We start from the raw sequence: 26,706 nt of genomic DNA on the forward strand, positions 1-26,706 counted from the left end.
CATGGAATCTTCCACTCCAAGAATACTGGAGTGGATTGCCATTTCCTCCTCCAGACTGGCATCTCTTGCATCTCCTACTTTGGCAGACAGACCACTGAGCCACCTGGGAAGCCCGTTGTGTTAAGTCACTTCAGTCGTGTCTGACTCTTTGTGACCCTATGGATTGTAGCCCACCAGGTTTCTCTGCCCATGGAGATTCTCCAGGCAAGAATACTGGAGTGAATTGCCATGCCCTTCTCCAGGGGATCTTCCTGACCCAGGGATCAAACCTGTGTCTCTAAGGTGAAACCCCTTAGGTAGCCATGGTTCTAGCTAATAAGTCCTTTGGTGGAAAGAGGGAATCAAGGTTAAGGAGCAATCAGCATGTTTCTGATGTCCTTCAGTTCCAAAAGTCCATAAGTTTGTGATTCTTGACCTTCTCTCACTGTAACTAAGGTCCAAACCCTTACTTTTGACCCAAAGTGGGTACTGAATAGAATAGGACAGGCTAAGACTGCTGAGGGAAGGCAGGAAGGACCACAGAAATGCTGTATCAGAGAGGGAACTGCCTCTCTCTCTTCTCCATGCTGAGTGCTGAATTGATATTTGGAAGCCTCTCACCAGGAACCTATGAGCTCAGCAACCTACAAAATTGCCTTTCCTTGAGGTAATGAAATGTTCTGTAGTTTGTTGTGGTTCATGTGCAGGTTGGAAAAGAATTTCCAGACATGAGGCAGAATGAGAGGAGAATAAAGTTTATTAGAGTGGGAGACGCTGTTAGAACAGTGTGCTGGCTCAAGGGAGAGCGGAACACTTTTGCAGGCAAGCAGCCAATTTTTATAGTCTCAAATCAGAGAAAATTCCTACCAGAATGGTGATCATCCTGGTCATCCTAACCAGGTGACTGGTTAGGATGCTATAGGGTAGATAATACAATGGGTATTTTACCTAATATTGGGTCCGGAAACTGGCCAGTTTTGATTCAGAAGCTCGTGGCAACAGTTGCTGTGGGGCTTGGTCAGTTTCAGAGATTTTTATCATGTGACCTTGGTACAGAGCTTCCACACCTGTGACCTTGGTATATGACTCCAAATTGTTGGCTTTCACAGGTGGGTGATTTACAAAGCACACACTTGAAGGATGTTTCCATATCTATGCCAAAATGGGGTGAAGCTGTGGTCCACTATGTCAGGAAACAGCACTGGATTTCACCACTGTGTGAAGGGATCCATTTTGGAATTTAGAATCAGAAAAATGCTTATCTCTAGCTGAGCTCACATGATTTTCTTTCTCTGTAACACATCAGATAACATAGTGGCCCTCTGTTGTGTGTGCTATCTTAGCATTACGAGTCCCCTTCCTTTGGTAACGTCACCAGCTTTTATTTGGGGAACACCCCATTCCAACTCCCCACCCCAGCTTCCAGTCCAGGTGGTTCTGCTGGGGCTGGTTCTACCTCCTCTTCTCTTCCAGGGGGAAGGCAGGATGAGCAGGCCTGGCTAATTGAAGTCACAGTGATTCCTTCCTGGATTGGATTATGACTCGTTCTGGGATGTTTACATGACATCCTTGAGACTTTTGCTAATATTATTGAGGAGTGGGAGAAGTACATGCTCTCCACTGGGGACGTTAAGCTGATAAGACACAAATCTGAAGCTGCTGGTGGCCATCTTTGCACCTTGTAGAAAGAGCTTGCTTGAGAATGAGGGAACGAGGCAACACAGAAGATGGCAGCAACACATTCCTGATGACACAGGTTGAGCCTATGAGGCCAGGCCATCCCTGAATTTCCCAGTATTTCCCTAAATTTCCCTGTAAATGAGTCAATATATTCTCTCTCTCTCTCTCTCTTTTTTTTTTTTTTTTGCTTAAGTCAGTTTGAACTCAGTTCCCATGACTTACAAATGAAATAGTCCTCAGTCAAATACTAACCAAACTACAATTCTGCCTGAAAGTGGAGATAAGAGTTTTGTGATTAAGAACGCTAAGTTACCAAAGATTCTTGATTTACCTGCTGCTCAGTTTCTTTCATAGGAAACATGTTGGGAGTTAATGAGCATGCCACCTGTGGCAGAGTGCCTGCAAAAGTGATTGCCAGTGATTCCTCTCATCCCTATGCATGGGTGCCACTCTTCCCATTGGGTTGTGAAATCCATTGTTCTCCTCTTAAACCATGGATCTTGGTTCGTTTTATGAGTTGCTTTGACCCATACAGTTGATTTCAGGGGTGCTGTGATAGTTCCAGGCTTAGGTCTTCAGAGGACTGGCAGCTTTTGCTTTTGCTGTCTTACAACCTGAGGTGCTATATAAAGTCTGGCTAACCTGCTAGAGAGATCCTGTGAGAGAGCAGGTCCAGGCAGCCCCAGATGTTCTAGGCACCACAGTGGAGACACTATGCATGTGAGGAGAGCCATCTTGGACATTTAGCCCCAGGCAAGCAGGGCAAAGAACAGGAAGTGTGGTACATTCCTGCTGATGTTACTTGACCCTCTGGATTTAGCCATGCCTGAAGGCAGTCAGTCCAGTTGGATGCAGCTGAATGCAGTAGCTGAAACTCCAATACTTTGGCCACCTGATGCAAAGAACTGACTCATTGGAAAAGACCCTGATGCTGGGAAAGACTGAAGGCAGGAGAAGAAGGGGACGACAGAGGATGAGATGGTCGGATGGCATCACTGACTCAATGGACACAGGTTTGGGTGGACTCCAGGAGTTGGTGATGGACAGGGAGGCCTGGTGTGCTGCAGTCCATGGGGTTGCAAAGAGTTGGACACGACTGAGCGACTGAACTGAACTGAATTGAATTGAATGCAGTAGACTGAGTACTCCCAACACCAAATAGAGACCAAATAGAGCCCAGATGAGTCCACCCAAACCTAAGGATCACAAGAAAGAACAAATTGCTGCTTTTTTTTTTTTTTTTGCCACAAAGCATGTGGGAACTTATATCCCTGACCGGGGATCAAACCCGTGCCCCCTGCTGTGTAACTGTCAAGTCCTAACTACTGGACCGCCAGGGGACTACCTCAAATTGCTGCTTTAAGTCATTAAATATTGAGTCGGTTTGCTACACAGCAATAGCTGACTGAAATGCCCACTTGAGCAACTTTAAAATATCAGGATGTGTTACTGGGTGTTTTGTTTGAATGAGGGCCTTTTGAGAGATGGCGGTGGGAAAGGTCAGGACTACGGGTCAGATGAGTGGAGCCTGAGGACGACGAGGGGAGGAACTCTGCTTTTCAGTGGCTGGGAACTCAACTGGTAGGAGAGAGAGGACAAGGTCAGGGTTTCAGCTTAAGAGGCTGACTGCTAGTGGTTGGGAAGGCAAGTGCAGAGGGATGGTCATGAGGTCATGAGGCTGACCCTGGGGCTCTGAAATCGCAGGTCATTGGGTCCTTACCAGGTTAGAAGCCTCAGGTCTGGAGAAACAAGGGTTATGCTTTTAAGGCTTCTACCCTCCTGTTTTTCATTAGCCTGTTTTATTTAGGATTTAACCTTCTCAATCATCTCAAATCCCTTTTGAAAGTGGGTGGGAGGCAATGGCTCACAGTCTTCTGAGAGCTGGGATTAACCCTGGGACCCAACTTGAGGGACCGGAGCTGGCAGGCAGCCCCCTGGCTCCACTGGCTCTTCTTGGGAAAGGCCCTCAGGTGTGTGAATGTGTGAATGTGTGAGTGTACATGTGTACAAGTTGTGTGTGTGAGTACTTGTGAGAGCTGGGTGGAAAAAATGGGTGTGTGCTTGTATGTGCTTGAGGTATGAATGTATGTGAGTTATGCGTGCACACAAGTGTGAGTATGAAGAAAGCTGGGTGAACCTGGATGTGCATTCGTGTGTGCAAGCATGTTTGTGTGAACGTGTGTAAGTGTGATCATGAAATGTGTGTGTTGGTGCGATATGAATGTGTTTGTGTGTATCAGTTGGGTGTGATTTGGGTGGAAATGCGTGTTAGTGTGAGTGTGTTGAGAGCATGCTGATGGGAGAAGAACAGGCGTGTGTGTCTGAGTGTGTGGGGGTTAAGTCCATCCCCATCACAGCATCAGCGTGATCTTCAGAAAACCGTTTTCTGGATTGGTTTACAGAAAAACAAAGTGCTGAGCGTGAGCTGCTTCTAGGACCAGCCCCCTGCCGGACCCTGTGACCCTTCACCGACAGACTGTCCCGGCAGCCTCCCCGCCCCCATCCTCACCCCCACCCCCGCCCCCACCCCTGCCTCCCTCTGCCCTTGTGGCCTCCTTCCGCACGCTGATCACAGCTGGTCATTCCCACCTCGCCCCTGCACCTCCCTGCCCCAGCCCCAAGGCTGCTCTGCCCCTCCGGGGGTAGAAGAGTGAGGAGGGGTGGGCCGCCCCGGGGCCGAGATCCAAGAGAATGCCGCTGCGCCAGAGGCCCTTGTGAAACTTTTTCCTGACAGCAGTGAGGCTGAAAATCCCCAGGCCTCCGCCTTCGCGGACTGACGAGGTCACTGCTCCCTTGCGCTGGGATCCCGCTCTCCGCCGCCCTCTTCTGGGCGTCCGTCGCGGGCGAGGGCAGAGGGCAGCCGGCCTCGCACCGCACCCCACCCGCTTCGCTGCCACACAGGGATCAGGGGGACGCTTTCCAAGGCCTAGGATCAGAGTTTATTGTCTCTTCCATGCTTATTGCAGGTCTGACACTCGCTGGATGCCAGGAAGAGAAAATGAATGTATACATTGGCTCACTAGTCGAAGGGGAAACTGAGGCCCAGGTGGGGTAACTCTCAGTGAGCTGGTTGCCCATGCAGAATACATACTGTCAAGTGCCCAAGGCTTGCCCTCCCGTAGCTTCATGGATAGGGGGAGGTGGACGAGTCCTGGCCTTTGCCTACTCAGCATGAACCTTTCTCAGCTCACTGGGCTGCGCTACTAATTGGAGCAACTGGGCCAGACTGGGGAAGTGGGCGGTGAGGAGCAGAACACAGCCTGCCTCTTCCGGGCTCTCAGGCCAGTCCTACAGCGACTTTGCTGAGCTGGCGGCCCACGCCCGGGCAGATGCTGACACAGGCACACCCGGGAGCCTAAGGGTATGTGAGTGTGTGTGTGTGTGTGTGTGTGTGTGTGTGTGTGTTGGGGGTGGGACCTAGGCGCGTCCACCCCACCCACTGCCTCTGCTGTAGAGTCATTATCCCTCGGGGTAGAGGGAGACACGAGAGGCTGAGTTGCCAAGGGCCACTCCAGGTGTCCAAGCCTCTCCCACCAGGCCCAGGAGCTCCCCAGGGGGGCTCATTTGCTGCCCTGAGCGTGTCCCTCCCGTGAGACAGGGCCACCTGGTTCCCAGCCTGGGGCTCCCAAACAGAGGTAGCCCACTCCCTTCTCTACTAGTTACTCAATGTAGAAAAAGGGGAAGCACAGGAAGCAGCAAGAAAGCCAAACCACCTGAGGTACCAACCCAATGATCAGCCCCACTCCCCAAGTAGGCCCATTCGTTCCGCCGTTGCTGGAGTCTAAATGGATTCCTCCCCTTCCACCTTCTCCAGGACTGAACCTCTCCTTCCTGACCTGTCTCGGCGACCTCACCCAGTCCACCCAGCCACTCTCACTTGAACCCAGGTTGTCCCGACCCCAAGGATATGTCTCTGTGCCCTCCCTCCTGTTCTGTTCCTTCCCCCATTGTGCCTGCCTCCGTGATGGCCCAGGAGCCCATGTGGGGCGGTAGGGTCTAAGATCTCATTTCTAAGTGAGATGACCAGATCAGCCACTCTCCTGCTGTGAAACCTGCCCTGGGTCCTGGGCAGACAAGAGAAGTTCTCAGATTAGTCTGGCCTTCAAGGTTCCACCAATCCTGCCTAACGCCACCCTAGCCATTATTCCTTCCCACTGCAGGTCTACAAGAACGGTTAGTTTCCTTTTGGGCTGCCTTCCCCTGACGTTTTGTGATCTAAGTGAGCAGGAGCTGCATCCACTTTATTTCTATGTCCCCAGTGCTTAGCCGAGGGCCTGGTATGGTGTAGCTTCTCAGTAAATGTTTACCGGAAGGAATGTAACTGGCTGGGGCAAACCAATTCACTCCTGTTAGTAATAGTAAGAAGCTTTTAGTCAGCATGTATTATGTCCAGGCATTGTGCTGTATGCATTACAAGAATTGCTCATTGTCCTTAGAACTACTTTCTAAGATGATGGTATTATTTATTCACTTATTTATATTTTGGTTGCACAGCTTGTGGGATCTTAGTTCCCCCACCAGGAACTGAACCCAGGCCCTTGACAGTGACAGCACAGAGTCCTAACCACTGGACTACCAGGGAATTCCCTAAGGTGATGCTATTATAATATCCATTTTCCAGATGAGAGAACTGAGGCTGAGAGATACTAAGTGATTTGATCAAAGTTGTATCCAGGATTCCACCCAAGCCCATGACCTGCTGTCCTAGACTGTTGGGTTTGTCTGCTCCTGCCTTGTAAGCGCATTGGCTTTCTGCTCCCTTTTCCCACACTCCTTCATCTGGGCCCAAAGGCGCGTCCATTCCGCCTTCTCTTCAGGCTCAGCCCCAGGGCCTCAGCAGTGCAGGGCAAGGCTCTGACGAGTCTCAGGTGCCTGGTGCTGTGGCTGAGTATGCCAAGGAGGCTGCAGGAATGGTTCTGTAGTGAACAGGAACGCCTCTGTCATAGGTCTCAGCAAGATTCAACAGGTCAGTTTTAGGTCCTGAGACAAGTTTCTGACATGAGCTTGAACTGATGCAGCAATGGAGAGGTCTGGCCTGGGAATCTCGGTCCAGGCACAATCCCAGACTCTATGTGACTCTGGGCAATGAGCTTAGCTATGCTGAGCCTCAGTTTCCACATCTGTACAATGGGCATGAGAATATCCACTTCACAGTGTCTTTGGGAAGATGAACTGTGAACTGGCATGGGAAGGCACTTGATAAACTACAAAACTGCTAATGGAGGATGAGGGGATAGTGTTGCCTTGTGGGACTGGGATTGGCAGTGGCCTCGTTTAGAGGCTGGAAGAAGGGAGAGGCAGGACAGATGCTGCCCAGACACAGGTTTTTCTGGTTAGGATGTGCAAAGGGGGTGGAGGGAGAAGTGAAAAAGGGGCTGGTGAAGGTGGGCGGGGCCTCTGTTGGGAGCTGCTGGGGATCCCAGAAGAGATGCTGAGTCACTCCCCTCCTCACTTTCCTTCTCTTTTTAGTCTTAATTGCCTTTTTCTGCTTACAAAAGCAGTATATGCCTGTTGTATAAAGTTCAAACAACACCAAACTAATAAAGGTAGTTTCCTGTTCATGCTCCCCAGCTGGAAATGCTGTAACATTTTAGTGTATGTTCTTCCAGATTTTTCTTTTGATAAATAAATAGATGGGAATTTTTATAGTAATACAAAAGCATGTTCCTTGAAGATAACTCAAAGCAAGGCAGAACTAGAGATTGTGTAGTCCTTCTCATATCCTCCTCAGAACCAGCCACTATTAACAGCTCTGTAGGGATCTCCTTGAACTTTTATAAGCATTTATATCCATAAGAGGGCATGAATGAGGAGAGGCAGTAATGATTATAGACACAACAGCCAAGACTGCCAGGGTACAAGTCCCAATCCTAACAGTTACTAGCTGGGTGGCCACGGGAAAGGTATCTAACCTCTCTGAGCCTCATTGTCTTTCTCTGTAAGGTGAGAATAATGATAGCACCTACTTCAAAGTGTGATGGAGAGAATTAAATGAAATAAAGAAAGCATGCAGTGCTCAGCATAATACCTCAGTGAAGATTACTATTGTTATAGACACACATAAAGAGAGTCATTTTCTCTCCTATGAAATTAGGATCTTACCATGCATACTGCCCTGTTTGGTTTGGAGGCAGAATTATGTGGAAAGATTAGTCACAGGGATCCTGAAATTTACACTGAAGACAAGAAGTCTTGCATTTAGAGTCAAAGCATTGGTTGTATAAATGTAGGATGGAAGAAACCTAGATTTCCCAAGCTGAGTCACAGCCATCTCTGTGATGTGGGCTTGCATCAGTAGATGTTGAGCTTTCCAAACAAAGGAGGTGATGGGCTTTCTGTAGCTTGGGCTTGTTGTCCATCTGAGGCTTCTGTTCTCTTGAAGGTTTTTGGAGGCCTTGCCACATACATCCAGCTACCTTCATGGTAACTTCTGCTTTAAATGTCTACAACTTCTCCCTCCCAATCTCACCTCCTTGGAGCCCCCTTGTCTTCTGATCTTCCCGGACTCAGGGAAGGTACCAAAATCTGCCCATTTACTCAAAGCAGACCCAGGAATGGTGGTGGCATGCTTTATGAGTGACCCTCCATCCTGCAATAGCAAAGAGAGATAAGAAATCTTTCCTCAGTGATCAGTGCAAAGAAATAGAAGAAAACAATAGAATGGGAAAGACTAGAGACCTCTTCAAGAAAATTAGAGATACCAAGGGAACATTTCATGCAAAGATGGGCACAATAAAGGATAGAAATGGTATGGACCTAACAGAAGCAGAAGATATTAAGAAGAGCTGGCAAGAATGCACAGAACTATACAAAAGAGATCTTCATGACCCAGATAATCACGATGGTGTGATCACTTACCTAGAGCCAGACATCCTGGAATGCAAAGTCAAGAGGGCCTAAGGAAGCATCGCTAGGAACAAAGCTAGTGGAGGTGATGGAATTCCAGTTGAGCTATTTCAAATCCTAAAAGATGATGCTGTGAAAGTGCTGCACTCAGTATGCCAGCAAATTTGGAAAACTCAGCAGTGGCCACAGGACTGGAAAAGGTCAGTTTTCATTCCGATCCCAAAGAAAGGCAATGCCAAAGAATGCTCAAACTACTGCACAATTGCACTCATCTCACACGATAGCAAAATAATGCTCAAAATTCTCCAAGCCAGGCTTCAACAGTACGTGAACCATGAACTTACAGATGTTTAAGCTGGATTTAGAAAAGGCAGAGGAACCAGAGATCAAATTACCAACATCTGTTCGACCATCAAAAAAGCAAGAGAGTTCCAGAAAAACATCTACTTCTGTTTATTGACTATTCCAAAGCCTTTGCCTGTGTGGATCCCAACACACTGTGGAAAATTCTTCAAGAGATGGGAATACCGGACCACCTGACCTGCCTCCTGAGAAATCTGTATGTAGGTCAAGAAGCAACAGTTAAAACGACATGGAACAACAGACTAGCTCCAAATCGGGAAATAAGTATGTCAAGGCTGTATATTGTCACCCTGCTTATTTAACTTATATGCAGAGTACATCATGAGAAACACTGGGCTGGATGAAGCACAAGCTGGAATCAAGATTGTCGGGAGAAATATCAATAACCTCAGATATGCAGATGACCCCAACCTTATGGCAGAAAGCAAAGAAGAACTAAAAAGCCTCTTGATGAAAGTGAAAGAGGAGAGTGAAAAAGTTGGCTTCACATATACTAAAATTGGAAAAAGTTGGCTTAAAATTCAACATTCAGAAACTAAGATCATGGCATCTGGTCCCATCACTTCATGGCAAATAGATAAGGAAACAAAGGAAACAGTGACAGACTTTATTTTTGGGGGTCCAAAATCTGCCTCCTTCTCTATGGTCTGACAAGTCTCCCCTGTGTGTCTCTTGTAAGAACAGATGGTGACTGCAGCCATGAAATTTAAAAATGCTTGCTCCTTGGAAGAAAAGTTATGACCAACCTAGACAGCATATTAAAAAGCAGAGGCATTAGTTTTCCAAGGGTCCATCTAGTCAAAGCTATGGTTTTTCCAGTAGTCATGTATGGATGTGAGAGTTGAACTATAAAGAAAGCTGAGCACCAAAGAATTGATCCTTTTGAACTGTGGTGATGAAGACTCTTGAGAGTCCCTGGGACTGCAAGGAGATCCAACCAGTCCATCCTAAAGGAAATCAGCCCCGAATATTCATTGGAAAGACTGATGCTGAAACTGAAACTCCAATACTTTGGCCACCTGATGCAAAGAACTGACTCATTTGAAAAGACCCTGATGCTGGGAAAGAGTGAAGGCAGGAGGAGAAGGGGATGACAGGGGATGAGATGGTTGGAGGGCATCACCAACTCGATGGACATGAGTTTGAGTAAGCTCCCGGGAGTTGGGCAGGGAGTTGGACAGGGAGGCCTGCAGTGCTGCAGTCCATGGGGTCCCAAAGAGTTGAACAAGACTGTGTGACTGAACTGAACTGAACTCGGTCCTGCATGCGATCCTTCCAGAGTCCAGTGGACCTTTACTCACATACATACCTCCCTCCCTTCACCTCCCTCCTCTATCTGTCAATGTGCAGTCCCTCTGCCACCCCAGAGCTAGAGCCCCATTTTAAAGTTTACTTTGATCTTATCGGATAGGCATTGTGATGGATTGAATGGTGGCACACCAAAAGGCAAGTCCACACAGTAATTCCTGCAATCTGTGAATGTGACCTCATTTGTAAAAGGGATCTTTACAGATGTCATTAAGTTAAGGATCTTGAGATAAAGAGATTGTACTGGATTATTCAGGTGGGCCCTGATTCGATGATAAATGCTCTTACAAGGGACACACAGGGGAGATTTGTCAGACCATAGAGAAGGAGGCAGAACAGAGCAGAGTGACGTAGCCACGAGCCAAGGAATGCTCCGAGTCCCCAGATAATGGAAGAAGCAAGGGCAAACTCCCCTAGGATCTTAACAGGGAATCTGGCCCTGCCAACACCTTGATTGTGGATTTCTGGTCTCTAGAACTATGAGAGAATACATTTCTATTGTTTTAAGTCACCTAGTTTATCATAATTTGTTATGGCAGCTACCAGAAACTAACACAGGTAAAATATTCAGGTCATTCAAATGTCAAAGCAAAACAACATAATATGTAAATATTGAGAAATCTTGCTTTTCTAAGTAACCATTCTTTATTAAGTTCTTTTGTATTTTTCCAGAATTTCTGTATGCAGATATAAGGAAACATGAGAGGGGAATACATCTTGATTCCCTTCCCCGGTTTGAGTGATCTTTTCAAATGTATACCTGACTATATCACTCACTGTACTTACATGGGACCCAGACTATCCATTCAGCCTGGCCCTGTGCTCCCTAATCAAGTCTTACACACCCTCCTTCACTCCAGGCTATAGCCTTCCTGGTCTCCTTCTGCCTGAGTCTTTTTTTTTTTTAATTATTAACTAATTAATTAATTTGGTGGTGCTGGGTCTTACTTGTGGCACACAGGATCTAGGATCTTTGATCTTAGTTACAGCATGTGGAATCTAGTTCTTGGACTAGGAATCGAACCCTGGACCCCCTACATTGGGATCGCGAAGTCTCAGCCATTGGACCATCAGAGAAGTCCCTCGCCTCAGAGTCTTGACACCCATCCTTGCTCCTGCCTGACCACGCCCCCTTCCATCCCAATGTCTTCTGATCTCTACTTAAATGTCAGCCCCATCCCACCCCCCAGGACCCTCCCTGACCTTCCAATTTAAAACAGCCCTCCTAATCCTGCCACTTCTCATTGTAGCACTCTCCATTTTCTTCCTTGAATTTGTCACAATAGAAAATTAAAGATGTGGTGGCTGATTTGTTTGTGTCTCTCTCCTGCTCCAGATTGTAAATTCTTGGAGCTGAGATTTGTTTTAATCACCCTTCCATCCTGGGCACCAGAAACTGTGCTTGGCATGTGCTAGGTTCTCTGTAAACATTTGTTGAATACATAAATTAGTACTAAAGGCCAACCACTTTCTGGAAACTGCCATGCATTAAAGAAAGGGCCTATGGACTCTCTAAAGTAGTGAGTATTGCTATTTTCTTGGAGATGGTTGATCGTTTGTATTAGGCTCTCAAAGGATGTCCTGACCGCAAAGGAGGGGTCTTGATTGTGCAGGCAGGGAAACAAACTTAAATTCAGTCTCAGAGGCCCACTGGGAGCCCTGGGCATGTTTATCTTGGGGGACAGGAAAGAAGCCAGAGCCACTGTTTGTACATCTCTGTGTCAACTGCAAATTGGCACTTACCAAGAGCATCGCAAAGGACTGAACAACAAAGGCATTTGCCATCTGCCTCTAAGGAGATTGAAACTCATGCTGCTACCACTGTTGACCTTCAACAATCCCTGAGGGAGTTGAGGGTAGAGAGAGACACTCTGCTCCAGGGAATCTGGTGGGACAGGTCTTTCGATAGTTGAATGTTTTTAGGAACAGATTTTTATGATCTCAATCCTTACATCTCCTCATATCTAGAGAAGTACTAAATCCCTTCATAGTGACATCAGATCCTTATGACTAACAAAAAAACCTTTTGTAAAATGAGTACTTCATGGTATTGAACTCCGCCTTCACCAAAACCTTGTATATTGGCCTTCCCCCACTGCCGCTTTGGAGCAGTCTCTCAGAGCTATCTGAGATGCTGCCTCCCAGGCTGCAGTCCTCATTTTGCCCCAAATAAAACTTCACTCACAACTCTCAAGTTGTGCAACTTTTTTAGTCCACATCTGTGGGCAGCAAAGGAGCTAGGGAAAAATGACAGAGCTTTTACTCCAAGAGAAGGACCTCCTAACAATCCCTGCTGATCAAGGACATAGCCTGGCTGGTAAGATGGTGAGGTCCTTGTCACTGGAGGTATGAAAATTGATGTGCATGCCCATCTGTCGGAAATTGTGGCATGAGCAGACAAAGGAAACAGTTTTGGAACTTCAGAGTGGTATATGGATTAAGGCAAGGGGGACAGTTTCTAAATTAATATAGCTATGGTTCCTTCCAGGCTCCCACAGCCTGGAGTGCAACTGACATGGCTCTTGATGTCCCCAAAGTGAGGCCATTTGGGTGCCATCCCCATATTTTACATAGAAGGAGCAAATTCAGACCTATCCCTTCCCTCCTGGGTTGATTTTCACTTTGCTGCTTCCATGACCTGGAGCGGGGCTGTCTAGGTCTGAAATGCCCAGACAGGCCTGAGTCCCCTCTCTGGCCACTCTCCTTTCACAGCAAGGAGATTGGCTTGCGCAGGCTGCTGGCCAGGCCCCTAGGACTCCTGGAGGTGTGCAACCTTCCCTGGACTAGACTGACTGTCTGCCTCTCAGCTTCTGGCTCTGGATCCCTCAGGATCAGAGCAGTCCTTTTCATCTCCTTTGCCTGCATCCTCGGACCATGTGTTAGTCGCTCAGTCATGTCCAGCTCTTTACAACCCCAAGGACTGTAGCCCACCAGGCTCCTTTGTCTATGGGATTCTCCAGGCAAGAATACTGGAGTGGGTTGCCATTTCCTTCTCCAAAAAGCATCCTCGGACCTTAGCCTGTAGCAATTTTGGAATGCCCTTCTTAAAACAAGGATCAAGGGAGATCACGAGATGAAAAGTGTTTTGAGATGCAGTGTGCATACGTGCTAAGTCATTTCAGTCGTGTCTCCCTTTACGACCGCATGGACTGTAGCCCGCCAGGCTCCTCTGTTCCTGGGATTCTCCAGGCAAGAATATTGGAGGGGATTGCCCTGCTCTCCTCCAGGGGATCTTCCCCACCCAGGAATGAAACACACGTCTCTTTTGTCTCCTGCATTGGTAGGCGGGTTCTTGACCACTAGCGTCACCTGGGAAACCCCCTTTTGAGATGCAGAATCCTATGCAATTATGTTAGACAATGGTCATTGATAATAACAAAAAGTCCTTCTAAGTTAGCCTGTCTTTCCAGGGTGGGCCACAAGAGGGCACCGCCTCCTTTTTGCGTGCGTCACGCCGCCTTCTTGGACACGCCCCCAGGAGGCACCTGGTCCTGGCTGCCCTGTCAGTAAAAGGAGGTGCTGGTCCTCACTGCGGAGCCTGGTAGGCTGCGGTCCATGGGGTCGCTAAGAGTCGGAAACGACTGAGAGACTTCACTTTCACTTTTCACTTTCATGCAGTGGAGAAGGAAATGGCAACCAACTCCAGTATTCTTGCCTGGAGAATCCCAGGGACGGGGGGAGCCTGGTGGGCTGCCGTCTATGGGGTCGCAGGGTCGGACACGACTGAAGTGACTTAGCAGCAGCAGCAGCAGGTCCTCACTGCTGGAAGATCTGTCACCAGGCTTGTCAGGGGGTGCCAGTTCCTTCTCCCCACAGGACAGAGGCCCATGGCTTGCCTGGGCATGTCGGGACGTATTTGAGAGACTGTTACCACGTTATGGCTCTGTTCAGAAGAGGTCTCGAGGCTGAAATTCTGGAAGAGGAGCACGAGACCTCACACCTGTGTGTGTGTGTGTGAGCGAGTCCTCACACGTCGGAGTTCTCTGGTTGTCTCGTTCACTGCTGTGTCCCCAGCAGCAGGCGCATAGGGGCACCCAGTCAAGAAGGCTCGCAGAGGTAAATGGAGAGGACACACCTCTGCTGGACATTTGTTGTTGCTCCCACCCTCCACTCCTGGGAAATCTCAAACCACAGAGCAGAACCCGCCTGTGGGAGTCAGGAAGCCGCATCTTAGCAATAATTCCCCAGGGGTGTGAGGGAAAGTTCTAGAAGGACTTCAGCAGGACTAGCCCCGTGAGTTTGGAGGAGGCCCCAGTGACTGACGCTCCAAAGCTCATCGGGGCGTGGGGTGTGGTGGACGGCTGGGTGGTAGCAGGGGAGCTCTCCCTCGGTCCTGCCTCTTCCTCGTCCCTGTGGCTCCCCAGCTGCTGCCCTGGGCCTTGTGGGACCTCGGGCTCCTCTGCCGTGTGGCGCAGGCGTGCAGGCCTTGTTTTGGGGCTCAAAGGAGCGTTGAGGGGAGGCCCTGGGCATCTGGGAATCTGCAGGTAGGAAGTCATGTTTATTTTTTCCCCCCTCAGAATGTATCGAAGTTTAGAGGGTCAGTGCCAAAGGTAGAGAAGTGTGTTTAAAATGTCCACAAAGTTGGGCATGATGCCTGTGGTGCAGCTGATGTTACATTCACTCTGATTCCTGGCACTGTGTGAGGTGTGATTTCAGAGCCTGTCTTGCCTCCTCCACCTGGTCAGTCACACCTTTGGGACTGAAGGGGAGAGGCTGCCGTGTAGCCTGGCTCCTCAGACTGTGCCTTGGCCCCCGCCTGAGGGGACCTCACCTTGTAGGACGTTCCCCCTCCCCTCCCTCTTTGGTGGGTGTTCTCAGACACAGCCTGGCACCTTCCTAGAGCTTCTGACTATCCTGGTGTGGGTCCTGGTTGCTGTGTAGCTGGCCCCTGAAAATGTCCAGCAGTGTGAAGTCACTTTAGGGTTACCTCAACTGGGGCTGGATTGTGTCCCCCTACTGTGTTCATGATGAAGCCTTAACCCCCAGTACCTCAGACTCTGACTATATTTGGCGGTAGGTCTTTAAAGAAATAATTTCTGTTAAATGAGACCTGTGGGTGGGCCCTAATCCAACAGGGCTGGTGTCCTTGTCTGAGGAGATTGAGACACTGACACGCACAGTGAAGACACAGGGAGAACATGGCTGTCTACAAGACAGAGAGGCCTCGGAGGACACCAGCCCTGCTGACTGACACCTTGCTCTTAGACTTCCAGGCTCTAGAACTATGATAAAATAACATTCTATTGTTTAAGCCACCCAGTCTGTAGCACGTTGTTATGAATGCCCTAGAGAACTAATACAGGCTGTTAGGCTGCCTTCACCTCCCCTCCCCTCCTTTCACATTCCCAGGAAGACACAGGACACAGTCAAGGGTCTCCCACTTTATTATTGTCACAGCACACAGGAGGGACTGCTTGGGTCTCCCTGAAGGCTTGTTTTACCATCTGCCGCAGGGGAAGCCACAGGAGACAGCTCCACCAGCCAGACCAGGCCAAAGGGGAGAGAGGGGGGCAAGGGCAGGTGACGGGTATAAACACAGACTTGATTTGACTCAGCCTTACAACTTGTTAGCTGTGTGATCTTAAACAAGTCTCTTAACGTCTCTGTGCCTTGGCTGCCTCGTCTGTGAAGTAGAAAAAGTGATAGAACCTATCTCACGGAGTTGTTGTGAGGATTGAATGGGACAATGCTTGTGACAGTGTTTAACACAGTGCCTGGTAAGTTGCAAATACTCAGTAAGTGGAAGATATTATTATCATTTGGAGCAAATCAGATTTCTTCATGGTCAGGCCAGCTCCAGTGTCTGAGGAGGAGAGAGACGGGAATCTGATACTTTATAAATTGTCTGCAGCATGGCCTGTTAAGAGAGACAGCCTGATACATAAGTGGGAGCCACCTGGTCCCTGGGAACATGGCTACTAGACCCCAAAGTAAGGATCCTGGGGTCATGGCACCTCTTGTCACTACAGACTCCATAAAAAGCACTGGGAAGATTTTTTGAAAAGTTCTAGTATTAACACCTGGACTACATCAGGTCTCTAGCATTCAGCCAGCATTTTCTACACCTATTCAGATGTCTTCCTTTTATTTTTTATTTTTGTAGTTTTTACTTTTGGCTGAGTCACTGAACTCGGAACAGATCCTCGCTCTGCCTAATGCTATCTGGGTGACCAGGGGCTCGTCACTTCACCATCTCACTGACCTTCAGGAGTTTTGAGGACAAAGCCAGGTAATGTGAGTAACATTAAACTGTAAGTGATGGAGACATCATTGGTAATGAAATGATGGATGGGTCTTAAGCTGGTTCAAAAGGAGTGTGTGTGTGTGTGTGTGTGTGTGTAGGACAACCCAGTGTTCCTGGGTTCTCCAGGGTTGTGGCAGGCGTCACCACAAGAGGGCAGTCTGAGCTTTTTTGTCTTTACCTTAATGAAAAATTATAACATTTTTCTGATACTCCAAATCGAACTAAAACTTACAGATTTTTAGTTTACGTTAACTGATCTAGTGAACTTTTAAAATAAATTCACATATATTTATTTGTTTATCACTAATGTGGATTTGATATTGTGACCCCACCCCCACCACTGCTTGGGATGCTGGGAACTGGGATGGGGGTTGGGGGAGGTGGAAAGAGACACAAGCTTTATGGCGTCCTGGTTCAACCACTGCTCAGCTGAGTGTCTGGACAAATTTCCCAAGAGTAGGACAGAGGTGAAGTTCCCATTCCAGCCTCACAGGATGTTGCGAAATGGACAAAATGGAAAGAAAAGCAGTTTAAAGGTCAAGAACACAGTCCTCAAGTCCTCTTACCTCCAGCGCATGGCCTTCCACGTGGCCTCATGATGTGCTTGAGCCCAAGTCCCGCGGGGGCAACTTGGGGTGGGAAGGAGGCGAATCCAGCTGTTAAACCATGACCTCAAGAACAGTATTTCCAGGAATCCCCATCTTAGCATCTAAGGGATTCCTGGGAAAACTGGACCGTGAGGACAAGGTGAGATAGTGGCCTTCAGCACCAAGGCCCTGCCATATCCCTAAGGACCAGCTGGAGTTTTCTTCTGCATCCAGCCCCATCTGCAGAAGCCAGTGCGGCCACCATGTCTGGCGGGATGTGGATGATTGCTTCAGGGGAGGGGGTAGTGACTGGAACTTCAATGGCCCTGGAAAGTACCTTCCTGTAGTCAGAGGCCATGTTGTCGACCAGAAATCATCTGGTAACACCCCACCCCCCTCTTCAGTTGCCATGGATTGTGTGTATTCCTGAGTCTCCAGCCAGAGGGAGGGTTCTACTTGAAACCACCTGGACAGTTCTGGTTCCCAGTCTCTGTTTGGCACCTTCCTTGCAGGTGACCTCCAGCAACTCATTTAACCTCAGTCTTCCCCAGTTATAAAATGGGATGGTATAGGACCTACTTGAAAGGTGAGATAAATACAATGGTGGGGGGTGGGAAGAAGAGGAAGGAAGTCTATAGGATTATTGGAAAATGTCTCAGTCTGTCTTTGCTAAAAATGACCCAGGATGTAAGGACAAGACTAGAATAGGATTTATTATGTTCTCCTCCTGCTCCCCCAATCCCAGGTTCCCAAGTCACACGCAGTGGGTAAAAACATGAATCTGAAGGCAGACAGATTAGGTTCCAAGCCCAGCTCAATATAATTTATGTGTGACCTTGGGCAAGTTGCTTACCTGAGCCTCGGTTTTCTTATCTGGAAAATGGGTCAATAAAATCCACCTCCCAAGCTTGTAGGGAGGTTAAATAAAATTGTGCTTAGCCCAGTGGTTTTCCTCTGCTATTTCTGACTAGTCTGAAGCCCCTGAGAGGGATCAGATATTTGGGAGATGCCTGGATTAGTTTAGGCCACACCTCAAAGAGTAAAGAGCTGGACTCAGAGCCCATGACTTTGTCTTTAGTCTGAAAGAGTTTTTAGGAATTGACCAGTTCACAAATGATGAAGTGTTTCAGCTTTTTTTTTTTGAGTGTTTCAGCTTTGAATCAATAGTAGCTCTCTAGGACTTAGCATTAAGGAGGATTCTGAAGCCACATCTGAATGCTTTAAGAAAGGATGCCTTGACTGATTCAGCTGTGTCTGCCAGGGGCTCAGGAGAAAGCAGAGTCAGGGTACTACGTAATGGCTACCACCGAATGCTCCAAAACCTCATATCACAGATGAACAAACTGCGGTGCACAGAGGAGTCAGGACTTGCCCAGAATCATGAAGCAGATAGTGGCACAGATAGGACTCAAGTTCAATACTTCCTCAGTGGACAGTCTGGAGAATGGAAACACTCCCATCCTTCCTGGTGCCTACAGGAACCATACCACTTACCACTTCTGGCGACGGCTGCAGAACAACTTCTCCCTTCCCGAGCTACAGTGCTTCATCTCAGACTCCCAACTGACCAGAGATGCAGCACTGCACCTCAGGCTGGGAGACAGGACGCCATGCCGCTCTGCACCAGGGGTCGATGGCAGGGAGTCCACCCTAGGCAGGAGAAGGGGCATTAGAGGGGCCTCGGCTCCTCCCTCCAGCCCCTGCCCCGGAGGCTGCTGCAGCTACACCGGTGTGCTTCCTGTCCTCCGCCTGGCATGTGAGCCCTCTGGGACCAAGCTTCACCCTTCCTTTTCTTTTTAAACAGTTTTGTTGAGATATAATCCTTCTATTCAAATTACACAATGAAATGGTTTTTTAGTTCAGTCACAGAATGGTGAGTTGGGCTTCCCGGATGGCTCAGTGGGACGGAATCTGCCTGCACTGCAGGAGATGCAGGAGAGGAGGGTTTCATCCCTGGGTCGGGAAGATCCACTGGAGGAAGAAATGGCAACCCACTCCAGTATTCTTGCCTGGAAAATTCCATGGATGGAAGAGAGCCTGGCGGGCTACAGTCCATGGGCTCACAAAGAGTCGGATACGACCGAGCAAGAATGCAACAACACAGAGTGGCAGAAGCATCACCACAATCAATTTTAGAACATTTCATCATTCCAGAAGAACCCTCTAACGCCCCATCACCCCTCACCCTGGGTGATGTTCTACCTTTTTGACCCCATACCTCCTCACCTTTATGCTTGGTGTATCCCAGCCAAATGGCACATTCATGGTACTTTATATCCTCAAATATTTGCTTCAGCCTCCTACCTGGCTTCCCTTGCTTCTACTCCCACCGACTTCCCACCCATCCTTCCCAGCCATCCTCTCAGAATGATTTCTCAAAATGCAAATGTGCCCATATTTCTCCTGGGCTTAAAATGGTGAAAGGTCTCCCTCTGGCTGAATTCTAAAACCTTCACAAAAGGCTATAGTCCTGCCCTATCTGGCCCAGCTGGGATATTCCTCTTGGGCCCTTGCCCCCTTTTCCCACTCCTCCAGGGAGTCCTGTGCCCACCACTTTGGGGCTCCTAGGAACCATGTTACTCCCCCTCACTCCCCTGCCCGTCTCCTCTTGGTGGGATGAGTCTCTACTTAAATGGCCACTTTTTCTGTGAAGCCCTCTCTGACTTTCAGACATCAGAACTCCCTGGTCCACATCCTTACACATCCTTTGCCCTCTTTCTTATTTATTTATTTTTTCCTCTTTCCTTTTTAAAAAAATTATTTATTTGACTGGCATTAGATCTTAGTTTCGGCACATGGAGTCTTCGTGCGGTACATGGTCTCGCTAGTTGTGGCATGAGAGCTCAGCTGTTCGGTGGGATGTGGGATCTTAGTTCCCTGAGCAGGGATTGAACCTGAGTCCCCTGCTTTGCAGGGCAGCTTCTCCACTACTGAACCACCAAGGAAGTCCTCTCTGCCCTCTTTCTCATCCTTTATTGCATTTGTGATGGTAGATGCTTAATATGTGTTGTCCGAGTGACTGAATCATGTTCTTCAGCTGCATTCTCTCCAGTGTCAGAGCTCTTTGCCTCTGGGTCTGACTGGGGTAGATCTCCAGTTCCCTGAGGACGGCACCCATGTTTGTTCGTGGTGGGGATCCCCGGGCCTTGTGGAGGCTTTTGTACGTGGTAAAGGACCCCAGGGAGTGCTGCTGGTAGATGACTGAATGGCCATGTAGATCATTCGTTTTCCTCTTAAGACCTGGCTTAGGTGGGAACCTCTGAGTGAGCAGATAGAGCCCTGTACCCCCTTCTCCTGTCCCGCCAAGATCTCAGGGCAGCCCTCTTGCACTGCTTGTACCATTGTGATCGTCTTGATGCTGGATGACTTTCAGGGATGTCTGGAGGGCGGAGGGGGCTGGCAGCCTTTTCTCAGGGCTGGGAGAGAGCAGGAAAACACTCACATCCTTCAAAAATTAGCCTCCCTGGTGGCTCAGAGGGTAAAGTGTCTGCCCTCAATGTGGGAAACCTGGGTTTGATCCCTGGGTTGGGAAGATGCTGGAGAAGGAAATGGCAACCCACTCCAGTGCTCTTGCCTGGAAAATTCCATGGATTGAGGAGCCTGGTAGACTACAGTCCATGGGGTCTTAAAGAGTCGGACACGACTGAGCGACTTCACTTTCACTTCCACTTTCTTATGCCTCGGACAGAAATCTGACATCAGGCCCCAAACAGCAGAGTGTTTTCCTTTGGTCTGCCACTTGGGGCAGGTCAGCCCCTCTATGAGGTATTCCCACCCAAGGAACTGCCTTCCTCAATAATGAGTAGGAACTTCTTCCAAACTGCATTTGGCTGGGGAGTGATTCCAACAACAGGACCCAGCCTGGGGGGTCCCGGACAGCCCACAGCCTGTCTACTCCACTCTCGGACTGCTCCCACTCGCTCTGCAAGAGAAGACGCCTGGCCTAGCCAATGTGGAGGTTTCAGTAAGAAGCCAGGGAGGGTCGTGCCCCAGAAGTGAGCCTTTGCTGCTGGGAGGCCAGCTGATAGGCCAGGCCCCTGCATTCCTCGGTGCGGGACTCTTTCCAAAGCTCTTTCACCTGACCACTTTTGGCTTCTCGCAATTTTGCTGCATATGTGGCCTGAGCACTGACTTTGGAAAACACAGTGACCCAGGCTGTTCCCTGTCAGTTTGCTTCCAGTCCTTCTGTTTTCCCGGGGTGGGGGAAAGAACCTCAGTTTGGTGCTATCCTGTCTCTGACACTTTTCAGGCTCCTGTTTATCTCCCTCAAGTCCAGAGCACTGCTGCATATTTACTGTCTCTCTTATCTTTATTATCTCCTAATTATGGACAGTGTTTAGTTTCCTATTTATATTTAGGTATTAAAAAAGACACCTTAAAATTTAAAATCTTAAGATTGTTTGCAGATATGGCAAAACTTAAAAAGGGGCATCTGAAAAAAAAAGAGGGGGGTGGCATCTGAGTGCCTGCCGTTTGAAAAACCACCCCACCATGCTTAATCTACAGAACAGCTGTGCGGTGGTCGGGGGAGCCTTATCACTGCACATGGCGAGCCAGGAAGGGGAGGAGACGGTTCCAGGGTCACAGCCCTGCTTGTACTAGGGGAATTGGCGGCTATTTCCAGCACACCCCATTGGGCTCAGAGGATTGCTGCAAAGATAGCAGCTCTCCTGGGTGTAGAGACAGGAAATGGATGGGAGGCAGTCCCACGCTCCTGTGGGAAACTCTGACGCAGGGCCAGAGGTTGAGGCCTTTGACCAGGGGAAGGTATTTGCTTCCGTGTCCTCTGTGGCTATAGGCTGCCTGGTTCTGTTCCTTTGTCTCCAGAAAGACCATAGTGACGCTGATGGTAAAAAGAACGGTCATGTTTCGAATGTTTTCATTGTGCTAATCCCTGTGCATCCCAAAGTTCCGTGAGAAGGGGATTTTCTAAGGGCACAGAGCTGGGAGCCCAGCTTGGGTTCCTATCAGAACGGCCGCCTCAGGATCATGACTTTTAACCTCCGTGCTGAACATCTCCTCCCCTGACTACTATACCAGTCTGTCAGGGTTGAGGACAGGGTCTAACCATTTCATACATCCATTTAGCAAACCAATTGTGTCTTCTATGTGCCGAGGGGACAGGCCTGCATCTGATATGGTCCTTACCCTGGAGGAGCGCAGTCAGGCTGAGATGGAAGGATAAATGCCCTTGGTGAGTTGAATAGGGGACAGACCCAAGTGGCCTAAGAGCCCAGAGAGGACTGCTGAGGGCTTAGGTTCCTCCTCCCTGGGGGAGCTAGGAGGGCTTCCTGGAGAAGAAGGTGCTGCAGCTGGACTGGGAGGAGGGCAGAGGTGCAGGAGTGCAGGAAAGGTGTCATTCTGCTGGCTGTCTGGCTCCAGGAACTCCTCCCTTGAGTTTTGCATCCTTGCTGGGAGGCAGACAGAGCTGACCTTGACCCCATTTCTCTTTCAAATGAGGTCTCACTGAGAAGGGGGTCTATAGCTCTCCTGTTCCACTTACCCCACAAGAGGCCCCTCCTTGCTCTGGGTCCCCAGTCAGGAGATGGGTCCCACTAGGGAGACTCAAGTAGTGTGATCCCTTCTCACAAGCACTTCTTACTGTCTCCCTGTTTCTCATTCCATCAAAAGAGTCAGTCGAACAGGTGGCCTCACAATCTTACCTGGCAGAATCTTACCTGGTGCTGGCTGTTCACATCCTCCTACTCCCAGAGGATGGACTGTTTTTCCTTCCCTGTTCCCCACTGTCTTCAGGAAATGTCGCTTGGCCCCGGGGGGCAGCCTGTGTCTTCTGTTGGGAAGCTCTGGGGAGGCTGGGAAGGAGAAAATAAACAGTGGCTGTCTGGATTTTCTCGCCAGGCCTGAGCGAGGAGACCTTCCTGGCTCCTTCCCTTATATGGCCAGGCTGCTCTGGGCTGGGAGCCTGCTGCTAAGCGCCCCCACCCTCCGCCGTCTCTGCGGGCGGGGGGCCACTGCTGGTCACCTGGGACTCTGGTGCTGTAGAGGCTGGGCAGGGCTCAAGGAGGAGGGCAGGACCCAGGACATGTCCCTGTGGACCCTGCACAAACTGGCCAGCTATTGTGGCTCTGGGCTGCTTAGGGTGAAGCGGGGCAGGGGGCAGGGGGCAGGGATCCACCTGGTTATGACTTAACCCCCAGTGTGACCCTGGCCGAGCCCTGCACTCTCCAGACCCCTGTTTCTCCCTGTGTCGAATAAGCGTAAGGAAAATAAGAATTAGTCCTCACAGTCAGTCTCACAAGGTGGGAGCTTCTGTATTTTCCATCTTACAGGTGGGCAAACAGGCTTCAAAAGACTAAGACCACAGCCATCCAGTTAAAAGGAAAGCAAGGCAGGATTTGAACTTGGGGATGTCTGACTTCAGGATCTGTGTTCTGAATGGGCTGATTGCTAAGGCTTCTCTTGGTGATAATTTCAACTGCTCACACATGCCATATGGAAAAGGGATTCTGCTGGAGCTGCTCCCCAGGAATATCGGGGGGCTCCCAGTGCCCAGTGATCTGGGCGAAAGGTGACTGTTCCATTAAGCCATGCGGGCAGATGCTGCGAGTTATTCCCTAGCACTCCACATAGGGCCTGGTGCAGACTCAGGGCTCAGGACAGGAGGGCCATGGGATCACTGAATGAATGAAGCTCAGTAGTCACGTCTGTATTATGGGCACAACCTCCTAACTCCCTGACACATTCTGAGGATCAAATAAAACAATGGATGAGAAAGCACAGAGATGCCACTTTTATGGTGGCGTTGTCTCAGTTCGCTGATTTCATCTCCCTTCTGAAGTGCCTGCGTCTCAGCCCCAGGGCATTGCCTCCTGAGTGACCAGTTCCTGCTCAGTCCAGCTGTGGGACCAAGAGTTCGGGGGTAGATCTGCTCGGGGTCTGGGCTCTGGCAGCAGTGACCGGGTGACCGTGGGAGAGGTTGCCGGAGGGGAGGGAGGCAAGGGAGGTGGGGCTGGTTTGCTGGAAACTGTTCAGAAATGAGCCTCGCATAAGCACGAACATCCTGTGTGCTCTTGAGCTAGCCCTGGAACCTCCCTCAGCCCATCCATCATCATGGCATTCTTTGGGACCCAGGCCCCCTTCCCGGGGCCGGGGGGGTGGGGAGAGGGGACTGAGGAGGCCGACCTGTCAGCTTGGCCGAGAGACCGCAGCTGGCTGCTCTGCAGGCCTGCTCAGTGTCGGAGCCGACGGCGTGGGGGAGGAGGCGCCTGCAGCCCTCCTAATCCAATTTGTTTGGACCCAGTCTCCAAGGTTCATTTGCTAGTGAATGAGGGCCAGGTGTGTGTGCTGTGCTGGGGCTCACGTTTGCACGCACGTGTGCGGTGTGCGGAGGTAAACAGGTGTGCTGTGTTATATAAGCCAGGCCTGGGGCACCCTGTCTTTGGCTTGTCAGCTCCTTCTCGGAGTCTTGCCTCCCCTGTTCACTTCCAAATCTTCCTCTTTTTTCATCTTTGTGAGATCTTGTGCCAGAAACCCCTGGGCACTTGGGACTGAATGGCTCTGAGTGGTAGTCCCTTCGCCACCCTGGGCCTCAGTTTCTCCACCTGTCTTATGGAGCTGGTCCCTAACCCTGCCTGCTCCACGAACAACTGTAAGCGTGGGAAGAATGTGATGGACGGTGAACACAACCGCTTGGGTTTCTAGAGCTTCACCGTGTTCCAAGCACTGTGAGTCCGCGCGCACACCTGACCCTCCCAAAGCCCTGAGAGTGCTTCTGTTCTCAGAGGCTGACAACCTGACAGCCCCACATGTACCTTCTTTCAGAATCCAACCGCATTTACTCCTTTCCAGGGAAGATGACCACCATCCTCCACAGCGCCCTCAAGTCCTTTGGTTTTGGTAGCATGCAGGTTCTGTGTCTGTCTGTTTGTAGGGAGCATGGGATGGGGGTGGATTCTTGGCTTCTGGTGGGTTTTCCCTTCCTTGGTTCCCCTTTCTTTTCACCTACGACCCCAACCCAACAGCCCTGACTTGTCCTCAGCCCATCAATCAACAGGGCCTTCCTTGTTAACACTTCCCATTCTGAGGCCTGTGTTCATGGTCATTCTGAGGATGGGATGGGGAGTTTATTGCCAGCGGGGTGTGGAGGGGAGGTTGTGGGTGCCAGTGGGTGGGGAGGGGTGGCACTCACAGTTCTGTGTCCAGGGAACCCGCCGCCTGCCCTCCTCAGGTCCTCAGGAGGCCCTTCTCTGGGGTGTTTGCTGTGTCAGCGTGAGGGTTGAAAAGGGGTAGCTCCCACCAGCCAGTGCCCTTGCCTGAAAGGAACAAGGATGCCCCCCATCAGAGAATGTTGGGTTGCCTGTGGGTCCTGACCAGGCTGCTGGACCCCGAGGGATTGAGGATGAGCCTGGGCTGCTGCTGGGTCCTTAGAAGCATTAGGCCGAGTCTGCTGGGATTTTCCAGGCCTCGAGGCATCTGTCCTTCTGCCCCTAGGCTTCCATTATCTCTGCAATGCTTACCCGGTTTTCAAAGGGGGTCTTCTGAGGAGCTCTAGGCTCCAAGAGCAAGAGGAGCTGCCTACCCTTTCCAGCGCACTGTCGGCAGAAGTGTGGGTTTGGAAGGAAATTTCCCAGAGGCCCCGGTGACCAATGCCCCCACCTCTAGACTCATCCAGGGATAAGGAGCCGTTTAGGGCTAGATGGAAATTTGTCATTAACACAGTAGCCAAGACTGAAGGGACAGCCCTGGGGCCACCTGTGACCATTTCCAGCTGCACAAGGCTTGCAGCCTGCAGAATGCTCCCTCGTATAGCTTCGGAAATGCTCAAAATCCCTGCCAGAGATAAGAGTGACTTCCTTGCTTACTGAGGCTCTGCAGTGTACTCAGGTCAACGCCTGGTGAGTATCAGAGGCCAGCTTGACCCCTGGGCTATTCACACTCAACCCAGCTGTCCCCTGAGCTTGGGCCACAGTCAGCTGGATGACCACAAGACAGAGCTCACGTCGTCATAGATGTTGCAAAAGGCCCTGTGTCCTCTCCTGGTCTTGCTCATTTCCAAGAAGTCCGAGGGGCTGGGAATAGACCACATCTGCAAGCCAGATGGCACTACCCTGGGAGATGGCTGAGGTCAGGGCCCCATGTGAGGACACCCCCACCACCCCACACCAGTTTTCTCTAGAGGGGCTTCTTTATCCACAGCTCCCCTTCCTCGGCTCCCTCACCCAGGTACATGTCCTCTGACTTGTGTTCTCCTTGGGTTTCAGGGCCCTCGGGTTTCCGGCATATGTTTGGGGAGAATTGAGAAGACACTAGCCCTGGAGCCTGGCAGACCTCTGAATTCTCGCCCGCAGCACTTTCTAGCTGTGTAATCTCGAGCTGGTGGCTTTGCCTCTCTGGACTTTGGCTTGTTTGTGAAGGTCAAATGAGGTGGATGTCAAGTGCAAGCACGGTTGCTGGCACATTGTAAGCCCACACTGAGCAGCGGCAGCTTCATTATAAACCCAACAGTGAGACACAGGCATGGGAGCAAGAGAAGCAGGAAGGATGAGGGCAAAGGTCCAGCGTGGCATCTAGAGAAGATGTGGAAGCTGGGGTGGGAGGTGCCGTGTAGGGCCCCTTCCCGTGTCCCCTCCACTGTGCGGCTTCTCTGGGCCTATGTTCCCAGAGCACCCTCCCACCCCCTTGACAGCCCAGCTGAGTTCACCAGCCTCACACGCTCCCCACTTCCTCCCCAGGGAAGGT

General features: G+C 50.0%; 1 long non-coding RNA gene across 3 annotated transcripts in view; it reads right to left on the reverse strand.

Annotated features, from left to right (window-relative positions):
- The window catches only part of LOC122439727, a 51,180-nt gene that overhangs the window by 13,826 nt on the left and 10,648 nt on the right, over nt 1-26,706 (reverse strand). Inside the window, exons 2-3 of one of the 3 annotated variants that reach the window (XR_006268980.1) lie at nt 25,157-25,280; nt 15,545-22,820 (exon numbers count right to left, since the gene is read on the reverse strand). This is a non-coding gene — a long non-coding RNA (uncharacterized LOC122439727). Of the gene's footprint in view, nt 1-11,214; nt 25,281-26,706 lie in introns of those variants that run through there. The other 2 variants (XR_006268981.1, XR_006268979.1) reach the window with 2 other exon arrangements.

Source organism: Cervus canadensis, chromosome 4 (assembly GCF_019320065.1).
Source record: "Cervus canadensis isolate Bull #8, Minnesota chromosome 4, ASM1932006v1, whole genome shotgun sequence".
NCBI lineage: Eukaryota > Metazoa > Chordata > Mammalia > Artiodactyla > Cervidae > Cervus > Cervus canadensis.